General features: G+C 42.6%; 1 protein-coding gene across 2 annotated transcripts in view; it reads right to left on the bottom strand.

The window, feature by feature from the left end:
- The window catches only part of LOC143034377 (somatostatin receptor type 2-like), a 252,509-nt gene that overhangs the window by 60,367 nt on the left and 184,642 nt on the right, over nt 1-7,500 (bottom strand). The gene's annotated exons all lie outside the window — the stretch shown is intronic.

Genomic DNA, 7,500 nt, shown 5'->3' with positions numbered 1-7,500 from the left:
TCATCATCATCATCATCACCATCATCGTCGTCATCATTTTCCTCGTTACCATCAGTGTCACCATTATGTTCTTCATCACCAGGGTTCGTCATCATCTTCATTAGCATTACCATCGTTATCATCATTGTCATTGTTGAATTGTCATTGACTTCATCATCATTATCATCATCACCACCTTCATCACCATGATCATCACCACCTTCATCATCATTATCATCATCGTCATTGACATCATCATCACCAGCACCAGCGTCGTTGTCATTGTCATCTCCGTTCTCACCTTCTTTATCACCATTATTAATATCACCACCACTACAATCGTCATCGTCATCATCAACAACATCATTGCAATCATAATTATCTTAGTGCTGGTATTGTTGTTGTTGTTGTTCTTCTTCTAGGTGATCTTCTTCTTCTTCTTCATCTTGGTGATCTTCTTCTTCTTCTTCTTCTTCATCTTGGTGATCTTCTTCTTCTTCTTCATTTTGGTGATCTTCTTCTTCATCTTGGTGATTTTCTTCTACTTCCTCCTCTTGATGTTCTTCTTTTTTTTTCTTCTTCTTTTTCTTCTTCTTCTTCATTTTGGTGATCTTCTTCTTCTTCTTGATGTTCTTCTTTTTCTTCCTCTTGATGTTCTTCTTTTTTCTTCTTCTTTTTCTTCTTCGTCTTCATCTTGGTGATCTTCTTCTTCTTCTTCTTCTTCTTCTTCTTCTTCTTCTTCTTCTTCCTCATCCTCCTGCTTTCCCTCTCACTCCTCTATTTGCTCCCGTTCCCCTTCCGTGGCCTCGCTTTCATCTTTATCATCACTTCCACGGTTATCGCCTTCATTGTGCCCATTAGCAGGAGCATCACGGCAGTCTTAACGCCTTCATCTTCTCCATCGGTGCTTTCAACACTCTGTTAATTACCCCCTTGATTGTGGATTCTCACCTTGAAGACTTTTTTTCAGGCTGAAGTAGTTATCACACTGGGCTATTTTACCTCCGACATCTTACCTCCAACCTCCATTTGAATAACTAGAATAGGACTTCGCTTACAGAAATCTAGACTTCTCTAAGAATATTTCAACAGTATATCTAACATTCTTGTAGGTTTACAATCTCTTAGTTCATCATTCAGCTTTGCTATATGTGACGGAAAGATAATTTGATATTTGGCGATTTGAAAATTCAAATTTTGTAACCGAAGTCGTCTTTACTCTAACGAACTCTCAACGGTCAGCGCTGGTGAAGTCTGTGGAAGCCCAGTGTGATAACCACTTAATACCAGATGATTACATTCGTCTTGTAAGGGAGTATCACACTGGGCTTCCACGGGCTTCACCAACGCCGAAAGTTGAGAGTTCGTTTGGGTACAAACGACTTCGGTTACAATATTTTTCTTTTCCAAATCTCCAAATAATAAAATTATCTGTATAGCAAAGCTAAATGTTTGTGAACCTACACGAACGTTAGACATACTGTTGAAATATTCTTAGAGCATTCTAGATTTCTGTAGGCAAAGTCGTATTCCAGTTATTCAAATGGAGGTTGGAGGTAAGATGTCGGAGGAAAAATATCCCAGTGTGATAACAACTTAAGCGAGCTCAGACATTATCTTGCAATCATCCTCCTCGTCTCGTTCTTCTTTATCTACATTTCATTTCATTTCTCTTCCTTTCTTTCTTCCTTTCCCTCGCCACTGCAACAACAACTCTGATAAAAACCCCAGTGAACGTAGTACCTGAGTTAAAAAAGAAAAGAAAAAGAGAAAATGAAAAAAGGAGATGGAATCCCGAAATCGAAGGGGAGGAAGAGAAAGTACAAGTAAGACCGCCGGCCTCATCCCGAGAACGCAAAGCGACTTCGGCGTGTACGACACAAGAAGGGACCTCCCTCCTCCTCCTCCTCTTCCTCCTCCTCCTCCTCCTCCCCTTCGTCCCCCTTCCACCTCCACCTCCTCATCCTCATCCTCTTCCTCTTCATGCCCTTCCTCCTCCTCCTCCTCCCCTTCGTCCCCCTCCCCCTCCACATTCTCTTCCTCCTCCTCTTCATTCCCTTCCTACTCCTCCTCCTCCTCCCCTTCGTCCCCCTCCCCTTCCAACTCCCCCTCCTCATTCTCATCCTCATCCTCTTCCTCCTCTTCTTCATTCCCTTCCTACTTCTCCTCCTCCTCTTCATTCCCCTCCTAATCCCACTCTTCCTCCTCCTCTTCCTCCTCCTACTCCCACTCTTCCTCCTCCTCCTCTTATCTCCCTCCTACTCCTCCTCCCCCTCTTTCTTCTCCTTCTCCTCCTCCTCTTCATTCCCCTCCTACTCCTAGTCCTCCTCTTCATTCCCCTCCTACTCCTAGTCCTTCTCTTCCTCCTCCTCCTACTCCTCCTCTTTCTTATCCTTCTCCTCCTCTTAATTTCCCTCCTACTCCTACTCTTCCTCCTCTTCATCCCCCTGTTATCCCTCCTCCTCTTCACTCTTACTACTCTTCCTCCTTCTCCTGTTCCTCTTTTCTCTTCCTCTTCATCCCCTCCTCCTTCTCTTCCTCATAGTTCTCTTCCTCCTCTTCTTTCTCCTCTTCGTCCTCCTACTCTTCATCCTCCATCCTACTCCTACTCCTCCTCTTCATCCCCCTCCTACTCCTCCTCTTGCTTCTCCGTTTTCTCCTCCTCTTCCTCCTTGTTCTCTTCCTTCTCATAGTCCCCCTCCTCCTCCTCCTCCTCCTCCTTCTCCTCCCCCTCCTACTCCTATTCCTTCTCTTCATCCTCCTCCTACTTCTACTCCTCCTTTTCCTCTTCTTCCTCCTCCTTCTGCACCTCCTCTTCCTCCTCCTCCTCCTTCTTTCTTCCCCTCTTCCTCCTCCTCCTTTCTTCTTTCTCGCCCTCCTCCTCCTCCTCTTCCTCCCCCTGCGGGTAACAAAAAGTTTGAACCAAGACCTTCTTGTTCTTTAGTTCCGACCAAGACCAGACGGTTCTCTTCGCCAGGGAATGAATTTAGACAAATAAAATCAGCCCTTCAACACCCAGAGGCACTATTTTATTGTACTACAGTGTTCCAAAATATTATTCACATGAGAAGTCGCAAATATGTTAACAAATAGTGAGTAATTTTTGGGATATCCTGGACACACATAAGTACATATGTATATGTGTGTATGTATATATATATATATATATATATATATATACATATATATATATTATATATATACATATATACAGACTGTGTGTGTGTGTGTATGTGTGTGTGTGTGTGTGTGTGTGTGTGTGTGTGTGTGTGTGTGTGTGTGTGTGTGTGTGTGTGTGTGTGTGTGTGTGTGTGTGTGTGTGTGTGTGTGTGTGTGTGTGTGTGTCTGTGTATGTGTGTGTCTGTGTATGTGTGTGTGTGTGTGTGTGTGTGTGTGTGTGTGTGTGTATGTGTGTGTGTGTAAATGTGCAAATGTGCAGACAACCACCAAGGAAAGTAATAGATTATAGACCAAGCGCTTTCGTTTATTAAGATTGATGACCATGATTGTGAGTAATTCTGATGACCACTATTGTGAGTAATTCTCTTTTAGGACACGCTACACGAATTCATTCATCGAAATGGGAAGAACAAAAAGGAGACGAAAATAAAGGGAAAGAGGTAAGGGGAATATAAGGAGATGTAGGGAAGGAGGGAAGGAGGGAAGGAGGTCCTACAAAATCTCCCCCATTGATCCCTTAATCCTTCCGCTGCTCTTGACGATTTGGGTCCTTATTCCTGCTGTCTGCAGGCGATTTTATTCAACTGAAAGACACTCCCCTCCCACACTCTTGCATTGCGAAGAAACACTTGAGTTTCGTTTTAGCTAAGAGTTTCTGGCAATTTGTAAGTAATTCCAATCAACGAGGTGTTCGACTTCGGTGGAGGAAAGGAAGCTGAAGGAAGAGCAATGAAGACTGAAGGAAGAAGAAAAGGAGGAAGGAAAGGAGGAGGAAGGAGGAGGAAGGAGGAGGAAGAAGAGGAGGAAGAGGAGAGGGAAGGAAAGGAGGAAAAGGACAAACGGAGGCGGAGATGGAGGAAGAGGAGGAAGAGGAGAAGGAAGAGCAAGAGAAGAATGGGGGTCAAGAGTAGAAGGCACGACCCTTGGAGGAAACAGAGGAATAGGAAGAGGAAATAAAGGAGGAGGAGGAGGAGGAGGAGGAGGAGGAGAAGGCTAGCTAGAGAAGAATGGAGCCATTGAGGAGGAGCATGATAAAGAGGATCAAGAGGAAGAGGAAGAAGAAAACTAAGAGCGATTATCAGGAGCTAGAGGAGCAAGGTGCCATAAAAGAGGAGGAGGAGGAGGAGAAGGGGAGAAGGAAGAGGAGGAGGAGGAGGAGAAGGGGTAGAAGGATGAGTAAGAGGAAAAGGAGGAGAAAGAGGAGAAGGAGGAAAAGCATGAGGAAGAGGGGGAGTAGGAGAAGGAGAAGGAGGAGGAGGAAAAGGACGAGGAAAAGGATGAGGAAAAGGATGAGGAAGAATGGGAGTAGAAGGACGAGGAGGAGTAAAAGGATGAGGAAGAGGAGGAGGAGGAAAAGGAAGAGAAGGAGGAGAAAAAGGAGGAAAAGGAAGAGGAAAAAAAGGAGGAAAAGGAAGAGGAGGAGAAAAAGGAGGAAAAGGAAGAGGAGAAGGAGGAGAAGGAGGAGGAGGAAAAGGAGGAATTTTCTTTGAATAGGGTGAGCCACTATCCACTCGAGGACAGCCGGGCACGAAGTGGGAAGGTATTGTGTTTGCACACGAAGGGGGAGACGACGACGACCCCCTTCCTACTCGAGAGGGGAGGAGGAGGAGGAGGAGGAGGAGGAGGAGGAGGGAAGGAGCGAGACTTCGAGTTCTCGAGCTGCCAGGACGTGGGCCACGGAAGGAGGGAGACAGAATGGGAACTGGCAGGTTGTTGGACCACCTACCGATGTGTCTTTCATTTTCATTTTATTTTGTTTTGTTTTATCTTATTTCTATTTTTTAAGATATTTCCTCTTTTTTCTTTGATTTTTCGTTTTTTTTTTTTTGTTACTCTGTTTTTCTTTCTTTGTTTTTATGGGGGTTTTTTCTTTCTTTCCTTGTACTCTATATTTCTTTATTTTTTATCTCATTATTTATCTATCTATACATCTGTTTGTTTGTCTATTTGCATTCGTATTTTTCTTCTTTTCTTCTTTCTCTATTCTCTACCCTTCACACTTAATATTTTGTTTCTTTACTTATTTATTTTGATTTTTCTTTTTCGCAATTTTTTGTCTCTATCTTTTTCCTTCTTTTCTTTCTTCCTCCTGTTTTTTGGTTATCAAAAATTTCATTCTACGTAGACATTGAAAAAAAGAGAAAGAAAAACAAAAGAAAACAAGAAAAAATAGAAAGAAAAAGAAAACAAACAAGAAAAAAGATAAGTAAAAAACAAATCCTATGGCAATCACCCGAAATGTTTCCCTCGCTCCCCTTTTACCAACCTAACACCTTTCGACAGTTGTGTTGATGTTACAAATCAATGCAGAGGTAAACTTTGCTCCCCAGGGATATAAGAGAGAGAGAGAGAGAGAGAGAGAGAGAGAGAGAGAGAGAGAGAGAGAGAGAGAGAGAGAGAGAGAGAGAGAGAGAGAGAGACTCCCTTCCTCTTTCCCTTCCTCTCTTCCTCCCTCCTTACCTCCTACCAACTGAGGCAGAGAGGTCCTTCCATTGCCCACGGTGCCCCAGTAACCGGGCTGGGGTGCGATCGTGGCTCTGAGAAGGCCACAATCGTAAACAATGTATACTTTACCAAATTTACTACGACTGCTTACGTTTACTATTCTCAATGAGATATTTGGTTTATCAACAGATTTGAAATTGTCATATACACATACGCACGCACATGCAGACTCACATACTCATGCGCTTGCACACACACACACACACACACACGCAAACACACACACACACACGCAAACACACACACACACACACACACACACACACACACACACACACACACAGACACACACACGTACATACACGCATACAAACGCACACATACACATAAGCACGCACATGCAGACTCACATACTCATGCACACACACACACACACGTACATACACGCATACAAACGCACACATACACATGCATACACACACGAATACACATACACGTGCTTACACACACATACATACACACACACCTACACACACGCATACACACACACATACGCATACATATGCACACAAACACGCGTGCATATACACACATACACATATACATACACGCGCACAAACACACACACACGTACACGCATACACACACACACACACGCATACACATAATGCACACAAACATGCGTACTCATACACACATACATACACGCGTACACATACATATGCACACACAAACACATACACGCGCACTTACACATACATACGCGCGCGCACACACACGATCTACTACTAACTAAAGAACTGAACATTATTGAATCTTCGAATGACATGTGCCCAAATTTTGAATTCCAGTTGGCGAGAGGAAATATGGAGCCGAGGTATGAATCTTACAGACGAGGTAGATAAGTTGCCAGGAAACCAAATTTCCCCGCCATTTTTTTTTTTTTTTTTTTTTTGCATGCAAATCGAGACGTACTCATGAATACTAATGCACCCGGAAAAGTGAGAAAATCTTTCAAAGTATATACTACTCGAGCATGAAACGAGTTAGCGGAGTTAAGATCCTGTTAAAAGACTGGTTCAACAAAAAATGTGAAATAGCCAAAACAGTTGACATAGAAAACGTGAAACAAGAAAAAATACAAAAAGGATAAAGAAACGCATGAATTTATTACATAAGTATCAGGAGAGAGGTAAACTTTGATTAAGGTACAGATTAATTTTACTTCTTGACATGCTGGAAGCTACGTCAAGAAACACTAAGATGTTCGCAGGCAATACAAAGACCACGGAAAGAATAGAAACTGAAGAAATATGCAAACTGGACAAAAACAAATTAAAACATCATTAAATTGACAAGTAAAGTATTAAATAAATTTTTACCTTAAAACAATTTACGTCGTTTGCATGGTTTATTTATTATCATTAATATTATTATTACTATTATTAGCATTAGAATTATTACATCTTTATCTGCTTCATAGATTAATGAATCCATGTGGAAAGTCTTATTTCATAACATAATTTAATTTTTTTTTCTTTTATAACAACCTTGCCTATTTTTATATTCTTCTTTCTTTTAAATATCCCCATCACATCACCTCTTCACTCCTCCAAATCTATAGTCAACAAACTCACCATCTCACTTCCCACGCAGAGGGAAGTGAGAAACCCCTGGTAGACGAAAACCCTGTCAGTTGCGGCAGCCCGCTGGGGTTTTTAGGCCGACGTTGGGTCGCCTTCCCGCCTGGCCAGGGCTGTCAGGAACCAACGCGACATTGTGGGTTTCAGGAATCGAACTCCCGACCTCCCGCTCATGACTTCGACACGGTATCCACTGGTCTACCGAGCTACACAATATAAGTTCTTTATATCTTCATTTCTGTGTAGTGACCAC

Source organism: Oratosquilla oratoria, chromosome 17, assembly GCF_046742065.1.
Source record: "Oratosquilla oratoria isolate Oo_2021 chromosome 17, ASM4674206v1, whole genome shotgun sequence".
Taxonomy (NCBI): domain Eukaryota; kingdom Metazoa; phylum Arthropoda; class Malacostraca; order Stomatopoda; family Squillidae; genus Oratosquilla; species Oratosquilla oratoria.
The sequence above is the reverse complement of the archived record's forward strand: the minus strand, read 5'-3'. Positions and strand labels throughout refer to the sequence as shown.